The sequence below is a fragment of the Amphiprion ocellaris genome, chromosome 17 (assembly GCF_022539595.1).
Source record: "Amphiprion ocellaris isolate individual 3 ecotype Okinawa chromosome 17, ASM2253959v1, whole genome shotgun sequence".
In the NCBI taxonomy this organism is placed as follows: domain Eukaryota; kingdom Metazoa; phylum Chordata; class Actinopteri; family Pomacentridae; genus Amphiprion; species Amphiprion ocellaris.
The window spans coordinates 8,277,070-8,294,961 of record NC_072782.1 but is presented as its reverse complement, the minus strand read 5'-3'; positions in this window follow the sequence as shown (position 1 = coordinate 8,294,961).

Genomic DNA, 17,892 nt, shown 5'->3' with positions numbered 1-17,892 from the left:
CACTTAAGTTTTTATATCAATAGCTATGGCATTGTACTGCCAGAAACAGCTTTTAGGATTCCATGTTTTCTTTTCTGTATGTTCTAGTCACATGATAAACACAGGAGTTAGTGCTTGATTGCATAACCATTGTTTCTGATGACTGCAGTCATGCATCTTGTCATGTTCTCCACCAGCTTCTGACATTGTTCTGCTGTCACAGCAGCCCATTCCTGTTGCACTACTTCAAACTAATTTGCTTTGTTTTTGGCCTTGTGGTTTTCCATTTTGCATTTGATGAGTTTTCACAGGTTTTGGATTGGATTTAGATCTGGTGATTGAGCAGCCAAGACATGGTTCCAGTGTTCTGGTTCTCAATCCAGGCTTTAACTGACTTTGCTGTGTGACAAGGGGCATTGTCTTGTTGGAAAATCCAGTCACTGGAGGCAGGAAAGAGTTTTCCAGCTGATGGAAGAAGACTGTTTTCAAGAGTAGCCCCAAACATGACCTGGTTCATTTGCCCTGTTCCACCCAGACTGAAACAACCCCAGATGATCACTGACCCACCCCCATGTTTTACTGTAGGGGCAAGACAGACTGGTTTGTAGCTTCTCCAGGCTTCCTCCTAACCAGTAAATTGGCTAGAGTGTGCATCAACTGAAAACTGGATTCATCCCTGAAGAGAACCTTAGTCCAATCATCAACAGTCCAATCCTTGTGATCCGTAGCAAAGAGTAACCAGGCTTTCCTCTGGCTTTTATTGATGAAGGGCTTCTTCCTGCCCTGTGTGACTTCAGACCAGCTTTAAGAAGTCGGTTTCCAACTGTCCTTGCTGAACAAGTCACATCTCTCCACAGTGTTCACTCATTTCTAAGGTCCCTGGAGGTCTGATGACGATTCCTGACACAGGAACGGATGAGTGACGGTCATCTGGAGGGTAGAAAGATGTTTCCTGCTGCAACCAGCTAGCAGTTTGGTAGAACCATGTTGGGCTTGTTTTTTCTTGGTGTAATGAACGGCTGTCTTGGAGATCTTCAGTTTTTTTGCTACCTGTGTCTCACTCATGCTAATTTCCAGCAGTGCCAAGATGGCTGCCTTTGTGGCTTCACATAATTCTTTAGTTTTAGGCATCATCTGAGAGCTGGCAACTTCTGAGTTGTGCTGCGGCTTGAATGTAAGCAGGAAACCACTCTAGACCTTTGCATGTGCAGTGCTGCACTCTGGGAATACAATTAAGCTTAAGCATGTCAAACAGGACATAAAGTATTATGTAATCAGCTGCATTTTTTGTCGTGTTCATTGTATTCTTCAGGTAATATACCTTTAGTGGTACCAGGCATTGAAGTGAACGAGAAACTGAAGAAAACAAGGGTGGTCTAATAATTTTTTTCCATGACTGTATCTTGCCCATTGTTTGATAGAACAGAACCAGGAAAATGACTCAACAACAGCTCTTAATTGTCTCTTTCAGAATCTGTAGTTTGTTCTTAATGCTTTTAAATTCTTGAACAAATTACTGGCGGCAAACATCCATATTAAATTTATGTTAAACAACCAGCTAAACATTAAAATGTGGTTAGAATAAGTTATTTAGAATAGATAAAATAGTTCTTAAGGTTTCTATACTAATTTATGGTCCAGAGTTCTTTAACAGAGACCACATTAGTACCTATAAGGCCTCTCTGGTCTTCCCCATCCAGGTACTACAAAGCCTGGCACCAACTCGATCACTCTCTCCAGACGTCTCCAATATTTTTTCAGTCTTTATAACAGTATTAAATGGTGCTGGAAATCTGTGTGTCTCATTTGTCAGCCCTTTTTACTAGAGGCTCCTGACACTCCAGTCCACAGATCATGAACCCAATTAAAGCAAGCAATTTGTGTTAAATTTATTATGCCAAGACTGCACTGCCATTGGCTCAGAGCTCGTCTTGCTTCACCTTTATCACATTTAGTAGTTCAGCTTGGCCCCTGAGAGGTCTCTGGTCATTTTTGTTATTGTTCCTCTGATTTATTTCCCTCATAGCACAGAAACTTGCCGGAGACTGCCCTCGCTGCCCACTGAGAGTAAAATAAACTACTGCTTCATTATGAGCTCTCTTATCCTCTAATGACAGTATTACGAAGGAGGAAGATATACTGACTCATTCAGCCATGGAAACTTGGTCTATGCTCATCTGATAGTGGAATTTATCAATAATCATTTAAGGGGATGACGTTGCACAAAATATAACATCTTTTAACCTCAGTTACTATAAATTATAATACAGTGTTATGAATATATCAGCCAATAAATATTTATTCTCTATAGCTTTACCATGTATTGTCACAATGTACACATTAATCATACTCCATGTTTATGCATTTATTTTACTCTTAGCTTCATATGTAATGGGCCAGTGTTTTGTTCTGACACGAGGAGCAATTTTTCACATTCGCTTGATTGCCATGGGATACGTTTAGAGGCAGTGCTGGGAAGCACTCTCATGAATGCGAGAGTTATTTAACAAATGCTAAAACAGTCTGTAGCCCAGAAGGGGAGGAGACCATGGTATTGTTCCATTTCAAGGCTGTCAGTCTGACTGATGATTTCTAGGCCTCACATCGTTCCTCTCTTTCTTTTCATTGTATTTATGATTTGAAGAAGAGGAATTACAACGCAGAAGGTCTGCAGAGTCTCCTACATTTATATTAAATCTTCATTTGACTGTCAACTGCAGCTGTAGTTGCTTTTTTCCGGTGAAGGACATATGCATTTAAACAATATCAAAACATATGAAAGATCTACACAAGTACCCTATTTGTAGATATTTTATTCAATTTTCAAACATTTTCCAAACCATCCAGTATTTTAAATATGTTCCCTTCCCTCCAGACAGCTATTCATAGTTTTCATGCAATTCAGCAAAGGTGCTGTACGAAAATCAAAGACTTGAAACTTGCTTGAGATAGCTAAATCCATCACCAAGAACTGCTTTTAGATTTTCTGTTTCTCAAGACTCCATTATCTCAGTGTGGCCATGATTTGGAAAGTTTGCAGTGTAGTGGTTTCACATGTCTTTTGGCTGCCAAACGGCATCGTATTCATGAGCTCTGGTGACCTCAGTGAGGAATAAACCTTTTGTGAAGTCAGGTCATGTGTTGTTCGTGTAGAACATTTAAATTTTACAGTTAAAACCATGGAAAATTATACACAACAAATTGACCTGACTAAATTAAACATTAAGGTTAAGACCTTAGAGAATTATTCATGAAAAAAGCAACAAATCCAAAGATTTAAGCATGTGTTGTGGAGAAAATCTCCTTCAGCAAAAGACCTCCTGCAGAACCAGGCTCCAAGAGGGCGACCATCTGCCATGACTGGTTGGGTTGAGGGTGAATGGGAGAGAGAAAAGGATAGTAAAGACAAAACATAAACATTGGACTGGCTTGTGGGACCAGATCAAAGCCATGCAGCTTCAGCGTCGGAAATACCTGCAGTGACAGAGGACGGTAAGGACAAAGCACAAACTAGGGAGAGAAAACATAAAGTTATTAACATCCATTCGTGCATATAAATGCATAGAGGAGATGACAAGGATGAACACGTGAAGACAGCCTTATGAACAGGACAGCCAAGGTCAAATAAACTTCCTGAATTAAAAAGGAGCTGGAACAAGTAAGCGAAGCTGATCAGCAGGATGGTTAGAAGGAAACGACTCTAAACATGACTAGAGCAGCTTCAGGATGAATTAAAAGCAAGGGGACTGACATGAGGCTTCATTTTGATTTGGTGTTTGTGGGGCAGGATTTAACGTGGAGACTGTTGCAGAGCCTGCGTGGTCTAACAAAAAACCTCTGGTGAGAGGAGTAACTGTGATAATAGACCATTAAGGGTTTTACAAATGGTAAAATTTAAAACTCAGTTCTGTATTTCACAGCTAATGCACATGAGCCATAACTGGGGTAATATGATGTCTTTTCTTGGCACTAATTAAGAACCGGACTGCCACATTTTGACCTGTATTTGGATAAAGTTGTAAAAGGTAGTTATAATAGTCCAGGTGCGAGTCAATTTTGGCATCTGTAAAGAGGATATTGAAACTGTGATAAAATTATTGACTAATACAGTGTAAATATAGTACACACTGCACTGACAGGCTTCACATCAATCAGCACTTGCGTACAACGGAAACATAATGTCGATATTAATAAAACTTTTTTCCACTATGTATTACCAAACTCAAGTACATACATATGGAAAGACTTTTCTTTGGTCGTTTAATTCATTTATATAATGTTCTATGCTCTTCTCTTATTTTGCTTGTCTTAAAAATAGCACACTTAGCAACAATTTTATGCAGTTATCTTTGTCTTTTATCAACACTTATCATCTGTCAGAATACACTGTCCCCAGTGGCGGCCTGTCCCACGACAGAAATATGGCATTCAATGTCTTGCTCTTTTATTTTTCGCCCAGACAACATTAATGCAATGTGACGGTCCATCAGGTTTTTGTCCTTCTAATTGTCACCTCACTGGTCGGTCCATCTTCAAGACAGATAGTCATTTATTCTTTCTGAGGGTGAGGCCTGAAGGAATCCATTTAGGAAGTGATTAACTGGTGTAATATAAAGAATTTTATGCAATATTTATCCACGGTATTTAAGGAAAAGAAACCACCAAATAGCATAAATGTGCCAGGTCAGCACAGACATTTTTTCTGTGTTTTTTCTTTTAAACAAGAGTAGACAGAAACCTGAGTTTGTGACCACAGAAATGTATTCACCAGGCAAATCAGAGCAATCTTCAAAGTCACGGGGGAAGCATGTATTCTATACAGAGCTGTCAAAGAAATGATCACACATGAGCACACACATTTACCTTTTTATTGGCAAAATAAATAGAAGATGTTAAATCATTTCCTTTTACATAAGAAAACACACATGAATGTACGTGCATTCACACCAACACGTGTGTGCAGCCACCCATACACACACACACACACACACACACACACACACACACACGCACACACAGACACACACACGGAGTGAGGCATTAAAGGAGAGACCCATCTGGTAGCTTGTGCAAGTGTAGCACTCAGCGGACCCTGATTTCATTATCTCAGCATGTTCTCCGTGACCCGGAGAAAAGTGACATCTGATTTACCTCAAGATCAATTTGTATGTAAATCAGTAAGAAACTGGAGGGCAATAGAGGGGTGGCATAACAAAAGCTGTTTTGGAGTCTGCGAGCAGGTTTGTGAGTTTGGTAGATGCTGCGTTCCCCACAGAGAAACTAATAGCGCTAATTTAAGTATTAAGACCCCTCAGTCTCTAAAGAGAGCCCTGCCAGAACCGTACTGTCTCATTACATTCAAGACCAGCATGTTAGTGTAAAATTCATGTTATTTGCCACTTAATGCTCACATAATAGGCTCTTTATAGACTCTGTAGGTTGAAAGTCTTTTTAACTTTGCAAGGACTCTGGCATGGCAGTACATTACTAAAAAGCCACTGCGGTACCTCTCAAAGAATATTGCACTGGTGTTATAAAAATGGATGGATTCATTGAAAGGTCACATGTTAATCACTCCAGTGTCTTGCCAACTGGTTGCTGCAGCCATGTTACCGTGTAGCAGACTTTGTCGACACCAAAGCCCCTCTGTACGACTGTAAAATATTACGGCCATATGGAGAGAACACGTTTTATCTTCGGGTGATGAATGTCCCTGCCTCACAGATATTTTGTTCAATTTCCTCCTCTTTGATTTGAGACCCATGCAGGCTCCCCCGAACTTTAATGCATCACATAAGAAGTGTCAGTTATTGCCGGGAGGATTCTGCTCTTCTGTGTCACCTGCCGAACGAGCTGCATTAGCTCATGTTCTCATACTGATAACTGTTTATTGGCAATGTTAGTTGGTATTCATGTGCTTGTTTGTTTTCAGGCACACAACAGAAGTTATGTCACTGTTTTCCCCTTTTTTCATTGTAGTTAATAGCGGAAAGAGTTAATATGTTTCTGAGAAATCTATTACTTAAAGCTGCAATTAGAGTTAAAATAGAGAATGATTTGTTTTGTTATTTGATAATGCCTGTTTTTAGTGGGTGATCTTATTAGGGAGATGAGTGATCATCAAATATAGTGTTTAGAAATGTCACGGGTGACTCAGTTTGAAACAGATCAAGCAGACTTTTAACAACTGTTCAAATTGCAACTAGCTTCAGATTTAATATCTGTATTCATTGCACTTTTTACATGTAGACTCATGCACATACACACACACACACCCTCAAACTGTCATATCAAATATGAGCTTAGGACTGTCCCGCAAAATTGCATCTATAAATTATGTTGAAGGTAGTTTCATTTTATCTGCTAAGTGAAATGGTCGCAGTGGCCAATCAAAGTCACGAATCCCATGGACACAGTCATATAAAAGCTCTTTCTATTATTAAATGAGTATATCATTTCTGCTTGACACTGACAGTTCAGATGACAATGACTCATTACTCACAAGACACCTTTAATTTCTAAGAGAAGACGAGTTGACATAATGTCATTCTGAACGACTGGTACGTGGGCATGTTTTCAGAATGGTTTGCTTTTGCACCCAAGCAATCCATTGTTTTTAGTTATAATAAGAGTTAGTCTGAGTATCAGCTATTATTTATCATTAGGTGCATAATCAGCCACTTCTACTTAATGTTATGCAAACTTACAGCAGCAGAACTTACAGAGTGTAAAACAGAGATAAGAAGCTCTAGAGAGAATAAAGTTAAGGTTGACTGATTTTTCTCAACCTCTCATTTTTATCATCTTAAAGCTTTTTAGCGTACATCTGTTTCATTTGAATATATGCCGTGCCGTATGTTCTGCATTACATCTCAGGTTTCAGTACGTAACTGCAGCCTCACTACACACATTTTCAGGTCGTAACTGAAGCACACCCTCTCCTCTGCCATTGTATTAGGCTGTTCTATAGAGCTTTACAGAATACAGGCATGGTGGACCGTGTCCTTCTCAGGCCATTTAACTCGTCAGGTACCACTCAGTATCCCCGGTCCAGGGGGTGTGCTGGTGCTCCGCCGCTGCCCTCAGCTGAAAGGAGCACCGACCACACACACAATGAAGGGGCTGAAAGCTGATGATGACCTATTTCACTTTATCTCTGCCATAAATTACTCCATTAATGTCTCCATAACAGCAACAGTAAAGGCAGAGGATTCAACAGCTGCTTCTCAGGACTGTCAGAGCGCACAGGTTTTGGCCCATCACACAAGAGCGACTGAGTTCTACCCCGGCACAGTTGGTCTGCAGTTTATTATCTGCTCCCTGGTGGAGAGAATGAACTGAGTGGCTGTGGCTGTGATGAACTGGGGGAAAGATGCTTGTGAGAGAAATGAAAGGATTTTCCATCTGAAATGGATGAGCACTATGAACACAATAGAGAAAAGAACTCAACAGAGAGATATTTTGCCTGGTTTGCTCCACAAAAGTTACACATTGTAATTAAGTAGTTGTCAAGTAATCATAACTTATTAAGAGACATGTTCTTATGGTGATAAAATAGGTTTTTAAGTGCAGAAAAATGCCATAAGTATGCAAGAGAGAGAGAGTTGAGAGAAGTTTCATGGTGCAGGTTTAAAAATCTTATTATAGGATTTATTTGAGTCACCAAGCTTGAGAAAGAAAAAAAGCATTTCCAGACTCCAAGAGACAATTTTAAATGAATCAGAGATAAATTAGCATTTCTGGAACCCTCCCTCTGTCTTTGATCATCATAATTCACTATAGATGGAATTCAGCCTTCATTATTATTCATTATTTTGTCAATCAAAAAAAAAAAAAGCACAGGATGTTTAGCATGCATCCAAGATTTAAATGTTGAATTCATTTTGTAAACACATGCAATACTTGTGCTGTAAACATGTTATACTGTGCTATTCATCTCAGCGTAAAACTGTAGAACAAAGAACAATGGACAGAAACAAAAAGGGAGCCTGCCTATACATTTTTCTCCTCGGCACACCAAAGAATTAATCTCTCAAGCAGTTTCGACAAGTGACCCTGTGGGGGGTTGCTAATGTTATGGCAAGGGACCCTATTTAAGTAGCCCACGTCTCCGCTCTTTTCTCTCTCCAAACTGAGTGATCTAATTATTGCATGTTAAATAGGCATCTGGTAAATGGTGCATATAATGATGCGCTTCCACAGAATTAAGTGCCTGCCTGTCCTGCTGCTGGGCTAACACACAAATTGGCCTTCTTCTGTTCTCTCCTCCTTTTTTCCCTCCTGCAATCCCTCATTTGAGTTCTGGGGTTAACCTCTTTGCAGAGACATGCCTCAGGTTCTCGCTGGATTAATGACAGTGGACTGAGATGAGTTTTGGTCTACAACAATGAATGAATTTGAGCCAGTATAAAGGTGAATTTGTATGTATCAGATATTTTGCATCATTAAAAGTTTGGTTATTACATGAGGCAGATTATTAGATTTTCATGCCTTATTGTAAAACACTTCATTTTGATTGACATTTGAGGAGATCATTGTGTTTGTTTCTGCTATCAGCTCAACTGCTGGACAAGAATTCACTGTGAGAACCAGATCACATCTCCCCCCATCCGTCAGACTCTGCTCTGTAAATATCAGCAGCCAGCATCATATCTGCTCTATTTCTGCAAAGCCTCACCAACGCTGCTGACATTTATCTATATCTGCTGCCAGAGAATAACCTTTCTGAGTTATGAGAAGCTGTCCAGACCTGCCTGTTTAAATGTCGTAACACATAAGTTCATCGTCAGAACTCCGGGGACATGGCTTAAAGGCCCGATCAGTAATCCAAATGTAAATAAAAGGGGAGCCCCTGATACAGTCATTCAAATCACAGGACTTGGAATTCACTTTCAAATTGACTGACGGCAGCAGAATATGTATTGTTATTGTTCAATTCACCCACCAAAATTTAAAAAAAATGGTTTTCACGCCACATCCTGGTAATTTTGGCACCAAACAAATGGGTGCAAAGCAGTTTGAGCTCATAATACTCAGTAGGTGGGTGTGTGGCGGCTTTGTGTGGAGACATGCTTTGTCTTTTTGATTTAGATTCTTAATTCATATGATGCCTTCAGGGGGAGCTGTTCCACCCCACCGCAGAGGGAACCTCTAAATTTTGCCTCCTCCTCCTCCATATTGTACAAACATGTTGAATATCACGAGAAAATGTGCATGTAAATGTGTAATACTATATGAAAGCGGTTAATTGTACAGCATATTAAATAAGCACACAATAGTTTCATTTGTAGCTCGCCAACCCTGTCTCCTGGAAGTTATGTTTCACAAATAAGCTGTAAAAGCAACTTCATTTTAAAAAGATAAAGGATTGTGATCAAATTTCAGCTTCTATCAACATAATGAGAAAACATTGTTAGTGAACACATTTGGCTGGTGCCAATATGTTGATGCTGAATGATTAAGCCACATTTTCACTGACAATGTGCTATAAAAATATGATTTTGCTGCGCAGTATCCATTTGTGTTAACTGCCGTGTGTGTTTACATTTAATCAAAACCACAATCTTTTCCCAACATTAACCAAAATGCTTTTGTTTGCTAAAAGCTACCCACAGATGGGAGTTTGGATGCAGACCTGGCAGAGTCTGGTGTGACTTATGTTCACTTTGTGTGCCACCATCAGCCACAAACATGTCCTGCAGACTCTCATGCAGTGCATAAATGTGCTGCTCCAATGATTAAAGTCATAAAAATAGTAATAATAACAACCTACAACCACAAAAAACACTATAATCCAATCAATTACATCAAACATCACTTAAAAATAATTTAGTGTAATTAATACCAGAATGTAGTTTCCAGAAAAGACAGTTCAACTCATAATTTCCTCCTTAAATTATTGATAACTAAACACTGATTTATGTATTTAATATGAAAGCGTGCCCTGTTTTTCAGAATAAAAGCAAATCACGTGACCTTGTTCTTTGTGACTGATGACAGACATCGAGGTATGTTGCATAAGCATTTTGTCTCATTAATTGGCATGCTCAATTAATTATACGTCACAAATTACACACCATTAAATGTGACAAGATTAGAGGATAAAGAGGTTTTTCCTAAGAAGAGCATTTATTAACTGCTCTTACGTGCGTTTTTGTGTGAAGAGGATATTCTAAAACTGTTCACAGCTTGCAGCGAAATGCACACTGCTGTATCTGATCTTCATGGTGATTAAATAGAAAAGAGGGGCAAATGTTCAATTATATAAACCAAGCTATTAATTATATTTCTATAGGAGTTTCACACATATCTGCAAATTCAAGCACTTACAGCTGTGCCCATGGCAGATGGGCAATAAAACTCCCCATAAAACACTAAACATACTATAAATGTTCCACAGTTGTGTTTCTTAACCCCCACTATGTGTAGTTCATCACTTGGTGGTCTCATTTCCAAACTAACCCTTTGGATTCTGACCCAGGGTGGGATAAACACACTTCTCTAGCTTTATGAAATCATTGGCTACACCAATAAGGCATCACATTATTTATGAGTAATAAGCGCAGATGATTGTTTGAGTCATTTACCGTTTAATTTTTGAGCAAAAGCTAGAGCTGGGTGACCAAGCCCGAGTCGTGTGGCGTTTGCGTTCTGCCTTCGCCGTGTCTGGCCTGGTTGGCGGACCCGGGAGCTACTGGGAAACCAGAGAGGCCGAGGAGCGGCAGACTGGAGCTGTACACTCCAGTGCCTCTGCATGCTGAGGACAGCTGACACATGCTGGTATTAAGACAGACACGTCGGCGGCCCAAAGTTACAGAGAGGTGAGGCTGTTCCAGAAACCTGCCTGTCCCCCATACATGTCTCACCTGTCTCCCAGCGTATGCAGCCAAGCCTCCTGGCAACCATGTGAACATGCATAAGTGCACAAAGACAAAAGGACGTCAGACATGCACATATAGCCACACAGGAGTGAGCATGAAGCAGAAAAAAACAGTCAACAAAAGAGAGCGATACGAAGCAAAACACCCAATCACCGAGTCTGTTAGTCATGGTCCAGCAGAACTGTTGTCCTGACCACATGTTCTGACCACATGTAATGGCCATATCTGTTGACCTGAAGTGCTGCTTGCATGGGGTTCACTGACTGCGCTGCCACACTGGAATGGATTAGCAGACAGCAGGCCTGACAGCTTGGTTTGCTGCTATCCTGCATGACTGCCATCCTGCCTTGAGCGCTGCAGATGCCACCTCACTAGTGGGTACTGAGAATGTGCTGCGAAAGGGGATGCTTCACCGCGAGCAGAACCCCGGTTTTAAAAATCAATTTTAACACTTCACAGTAGTCTTTTATGGTGATTGTAAAGTTTTATCATATGAGTGTGAATGATAGCGCACAGTTAAGGTTGAAAAGGAAGAGAAATTATTCAAACGCTACTGACTGGACGATGCAAAGATTCAGGGTTTTATTGTGTCACAGTTCAAATACAGCACAGTATGTTCCATGCAAAAGGCCATTGGACTATGTTTTTATTGGTCTGATAGCTATTACACAAGCATGATAGTCCACGAGGGACTGTCTTATAGACGAACTCACAGCTCAAGGTCGTTCAGGTTTACAGCGTGCGCAACAATAACCCACAACAAGCAAAACAAGTCTGACACGGAAACCGATGCTGCACTCCTTTGATACTCCCTCATGGGAGTCTGTATGTTTGCACGCACGACTGGCAAAGATGCCTTAACTGTGAAGGTCACCTTCAGTGGCTTCCCCAGGTTTTTACCTGCACTCCACTAGTGAACATGAAATCCATCACCTGGCACCACCATGGTAATAGACTCATTTTTTTCTGGCGGCTGGTTGTCGGGGAGATTCACGAGGGACACAGGTGTAGTTCCCGTGCGGTGAATAATTGACCCTATGCCAGGGGGAAACGTGGAGGTCATCACTGCCAATGACAAAAAGGACGCCTCTGAGGCTGGACCCAAGATGTGTCTGTGAATGGGAGGTAGACACACGAGGGCTGAAGGAGACGGCGAGATCATTAAAGTTAGTGAAGAGGGAGCAAACGAGTAAGAACTGAGGCAGGAATCAGGAATGGGGTGAACAGATTTGATTAAACAGGCTGAGAGGAAGAGATGTTTTGGCTAGTTATTATGACCACCATGACTTTTTATTTGATCGTTATTACCGTCAGCTGACTGCAAAGTGTCAAGTATTGTAGATTGATGTTTATTTTGGGTAATTAAATTTGTGACGCCTGCTTTTATAAAGACAGAAGGCAGAATCACTTGCCAAGCGGCATTAGTTCATAACTGCCGCCAGTGAAAAAACAAACACAAATCTCCATCCATCATTTATTTTATTTAGCACATTATGCAGCGCCGTGAAAGTTGTGTTTCCGCTCAGAGAAATCTCTCATCAGTTTCATCATTCTGCAGAAATCATGAAGTCTAACTGGCATTTTGCGTTGGCATGTTTACTAAATAGGCTTGTAACCAGTGTGCAGCACCGCAAACCTGCACTCACACGCTAAAGACGGAGCAGAAAAAAGAGCTTAAGTTCACAACCAGTTCAGAAATGGAGAGTCAACACTTCTCCTATCCCAGCAGACCAGAGAGCGGATATTACTCGATGTGTTGTGGATATTACCGTGCAGTCTGGTCGTACAGTGTATTTACCCACAGGGCACGGGGTCCTTGCATCTACACATGATGTGATGTTTGAGCTCCAGGGCCAGGCAGAAATCTGTGCATGGCAGCAGAGCTGGCAAACCATCTGAAAATGATGTCAGAGCCGTGGTGCTGCCCTTCTGTTCACATAACATACAGCCATACCTTCTTTTTTTTTCTCTGTTCTTGTGTCTTTGTTTCTTTCTTACAGTAAAGTCTGTCTTTCCTTAAGATGGACAAATCCCAATGACCCCAGTATGTATAAATCTGGCAATACTGGAGATAACATAAATAGAAATGAAAAAAAAATGCTTATCTTGTTGTAGTGTTCCAACTGTGGGAACTGTAAAACACTAATGATGCAAATTTGATGCTGTGTTTCACATTTCTTACTCAGATACATATTTGAACAGATTTATTTTGAAACTAATTATTTTTTCAGCTTTCTCCACCATATCATCTCCAATCATCTATAACCTTATCTTCATTGTAACTTTTGCTGTAAAATCCCCCATTTCTTACTTATTTTGCTCATTATGATACGGTTTTTGTTTATAAATGTAGCATTTCACATCTACGATGAGTGATAAATGTGCTAAACTTAACACGTAGCCAAACCTAGTTGTTTTTCAGATCTTTGTCTGCCACCAAAAAACTTCAGAAAGAAAGGAAATGCAATAGCAGGCAATGCTAGACTTTATCCAAAGGGCATAAACTGAGCATAATTAACTACTGGACAGGTAAAGGTGACAGTATAGTGACAGTAAAGGTTAGTATTTAGGCCAGTAGCTGCCAGCCATTTGATTGGTCTACCTTCACACAATGTGGGTCAATATATAATTGAGGGACTTTTCAAGTTCATGGGATGTATCTTGCATACATTTTTATTAAAAGTAAAAAAAAAATGATGTTTTTTATGTTCATTATGATCATGTCTTTACAAATTCCATAATTATTTATTATGGAAACTTATTAAGAAAAAATGACTGAATATCACTAAAATATCAACTAAATAACCGTCCCAATTTCATGATAACCACCTTCTAATTAACTAAAGAACAACAAAATGAGCTTATTCAAAAATAGTTTTGATTGTGTTTTTTTTTTAATTTAAGATAATCATCACAGAAATAACTTTTGATTTCAATTTTACTCGATTGTATATATAATATTTTTAGGACAATCTTTCTGTAAAAATGTCATGTGGTGTTTGGTTATAGGCAGCCATGTTGATTTTAGGCCCGAAAACAGTAAAAATGTCAACTATGATACCTGTCAACTATGTTACAAAAAGTCCTGCAATTATATATTGATTCATGTACAGATTCTCCACCTCTGCACACAAAACACCAAAGCCATTAGAATGCCAACTGCAAATATAATGCTATATTTCCTAGTGCATTATACCATTCAGAGTCAAAGGGTTATTGTCTTTGAGGATATTTGTCAAGGCATCTCCTTATCTAAGTCAGAGCAGGCACCTTCTGCCCTTTCCCTGAATCTAACACCTGAGATGCTGAAGTGTGCACTCCAGCCACTGGAAGGAGATAACTGCACTCCACAGAAGGGCTTTGGGGGGGAAAAAGGACCATTCAAAAATAATGATAGCAATATTCTAAAAATTACCTGAGCCCAGAATTGCCCCTCTTGATTTAAGACCCACAATAAAACCTGTGATTAATTGCACTCCGAACCTGTCTGGAGTTTAAGTATTCTGCGCCTATTAATCAGTCTAAGAGCCAAATAAAGAGCTTCTCTTCCTTCTTGATGTGCACCTTCTGCTGCTGTTCCCAGAGGTTTTACAAACTAATTTGTTGTAATCTGGGTCTAAATTGTCCCCCTGTGTATTTAGTAATATGTTGTGGAATTTACTTTATTTTTCTTATAAAAAGTTCCCTCTTGATTAAAACACAGGAAACATCCCAGCATCGGATTATTCTTCCCAAGTGTTGCATAACATGTTGCCCTGGGTAACTGTAACATCCCAGGTACATAATTGCCTTTGATAAGGAAGTCGTATCCTCTGAAAGTATTAAAAGAAATCAGGTGTTCGACACGATAATGAAGTGTTTTAGAGCCTCGGAGGGGGACTGCGTTTTTAATCTCGATGTCGAGGAAAATCTATGCCTCCTGCACCAGAGCAGCTTCACCAAAGAGAAAGATAGAAGTGTTTCAGGTCAAAGAGGTGAATTCTGACGATCAAAAGGACACGGTGTTGGGACATTTTCTTTTCATAGCTGAGTTCATAGCATCTGTACATAGCTTAGATCAAGGTTTTTGAATACAGAAGGTTAATAATGAAATATTCAGCCTGTGCCACCATCTGAGTTCTGTCTGTTGCCGTTTAATAGATTTCCCATTGGTCTAAACTTGAACAGTTCAAGGTGGAGGACCCAAATGCAGACACAGGAGGCAGGTTTCAAAGACAAAAGTAAGAGCTTTAATAACTTAAGCTGAAAAGGTAAATTTAAAAAAACACAGGGCGCAGGCAAGGTTACACACATATTCAAGAAACTAAAGGCGACTAATTAAAGCTAAATACAAAATAAAATGAAAGGGCTCAAAAAAGCAAATGTACAAAGTAGAGGATGAGGACTCAGCAGCGCGAACAGGCATGTAAAATGACGACCTAAAGGCTGTACTATGAAGCAAAGTTAATAGCTTTGTGAGGTATATTCAGCCTAAAGATGCAGTTTTAGTGTCACAGAGGTGCTTCTTTTAACCTGCTAGATCACCATGGTAACTGATGCTGCACAGCTAACCTGCTCTGAAGATGATTAAGTTCAGAGTTTTGGTTTTAAATCACCTGTAAAATGCAACACTCTTTTACCACTTGTTTTCCTTATAATTCTGTCTGCAAACCTGTTGAACTGTATGTTCGTAATCCCTCTGAACAAAGCCTCAAACTGAATGCATTTAGTTGGCAGAGGAACCTATATGTATTCAGTTTTTGATGTAGAAAATGCATAAATATGTTTTTATTCTTGGTCCTGATTTCCTGCCAAGTCCGCTTTACGCTGCTGGTACTGCAGCTGATAGAACACAGATTAGAAAACTGATATTCAATCAATAACTTTATTTTCACTGATTCGGCCCAAAACTAAACTGATGTCCACATATCCCTGATTATGGAACCAAACCCTCTCTTGCATCATTTGCAGTAGCAGCACTGCGATAAACTTTTCTATCCCTCATTGTGCTCCATTATAATCTTGACTTCAGTGGGTGGCACATGATTGGTTCATTTTGTGCAGAAGAAGAGTCACATAACGGGTCAAATGCCCTCTTTTAGGCGGGTGCACAAAGAGCCCAAAGATAAAACCCTCTATAACAGAAATAGCTAACCACAGTAATGATAGCCATTAACTCTGACTTGAGGTTTCGGTTTTGTCAATCCGGTTTTCTCAAAGAAAGCCTGGCTATGTGAAACTTGCTATGTTAAACTCCGGTAACTGAAAGAGGGAGAAGCAAGGCTATTAGGTGAAAATACATTAGGATGAAGGCAGCATTCAAAAAGGCCAGAAAAACACACTAAGCTCCAAACAGAAAGACTGAAAAATGTTGCTTTCATTGCCCAAATTACATAAAATCTTCAAAGAGCCACATCTCATTTAAAGAGACAAGCCCCACAGGAGTTAGCTCTTATCATAGATTTCTATTGGAGCCTCAACATTTTAGTCAGACCTGCTCATAAAATGTATTTTGGGGATGATACAAACTCACAGAATGGCTTAGCTGAAGTGCAAAAAATATTGGCAGCTGTAAAGTAGGAAGAAAATGTGATTTATTTTAATTGAAACAGGTCTGTCTCGATAAGGCCATTCAAATAGTTGTTCTAATAGGAAAAGCAGTAATAACCAATAATCGGCAATACATATATTTCATTCAGGCGTTTCAGTACAGCCAGGATGTACAATAACAGGAAGTTATAACTGTGGGAGCTACATGAAATAGAACTCAACCATTAATAAGTGTAGGTTTTACACCTCTTCTTTTCCTGCTGTGATACGTCAATATGTCTTTCATGCAAAAGCCCATTCAGAGACCCAGAGACATCTCTCTTTTTTGTTACTCTGCCTATCATTTTTCTCAGCTTTCCCAGTTCCTGAGAAGATTTCCTGCCATACAGTTTGTGTTTTCAGTATTATTCCTGTAATTTTATACTCTAGTCGGAACAATAATTACAAGTCCAAGTCAAATTTTTGTGACTTATATGTCTGACTCCAGTCTCAGTTTCCAGTCTGAACAGTGCTGAGCAGTTTTATAGCAATCTTTATTGGATATAATGCTCTTTATCCAGCCCTCAGTGTCTGCATGATAACTAATGCCCATCTGCACAGATGTGCTGCATCTCACATTGCTGGCTCGTCTTATGTGCCGAGCTGCTGGAAGGACCCCACACTGAGAAGCCCCATCTTAGCTCTCCACTTCCACTGAGCCACCAGCTGCAGAAATGCGTGAAGCAGACTCTTCACAATAGGGTTATTCCACAAGATTCTGCCAATCTAGGCCTGATAGTAATGAAATCTTTTTCAAGAGGAGGATGCTGAGCTGCTGCTCTGTGGATATGCAGCTCACACAGGACAGACAGAACTGGCTCGCTGTAAATTGGCCCGATCCTGGCTGCAGCTTTATCACGTTTGACCACAAAAGCCGATTAGCGGATTTCACCCCAGTCTGGTAGAGCAAGGGAGAGCTCGGCTGTCTTAGCCCGGCTCCCTAAAGAACTTTCTGGAGGAATCCAAAGACCCGGCGCTGAGTGTAGGAATGGGAACGTGTGTGTAGTATCAGAGAGAGCGATGATTGGGGGAAATGAATCATCTCAACCAGAGTGAGTGTCAGTCCTTCACTTTACTGCCAGAACTGGCTACTGCTTGCGATAGGTGATTCATCACAGTGGACTACATAATAGTGTTCACTGTTGTCAGTTACATTACAGCCGTGCAGTTGTACGTTTTAAAAATAGCACGGCAAGTCGGTATAGTCCTTTAAGATCCTCAGCCTTCCTAATGATTAGCATGTAGACCACACACACATTCCCCACTGGCACCTCAGCACTGGCTTATTACCATACTTAATGGGATGGGAAACTATATATTTCACGTGTAAACTTTGTGAAATAGAAGACGTTAAATACTGTAATAAAATCACTGTTGATTTGCTTCTTATTGGTATGATAATAGTTTGTGCTTATTTTTAACTGGTCTCCAAATACACAAGATTATATGGCTGCTCCCTGACTCA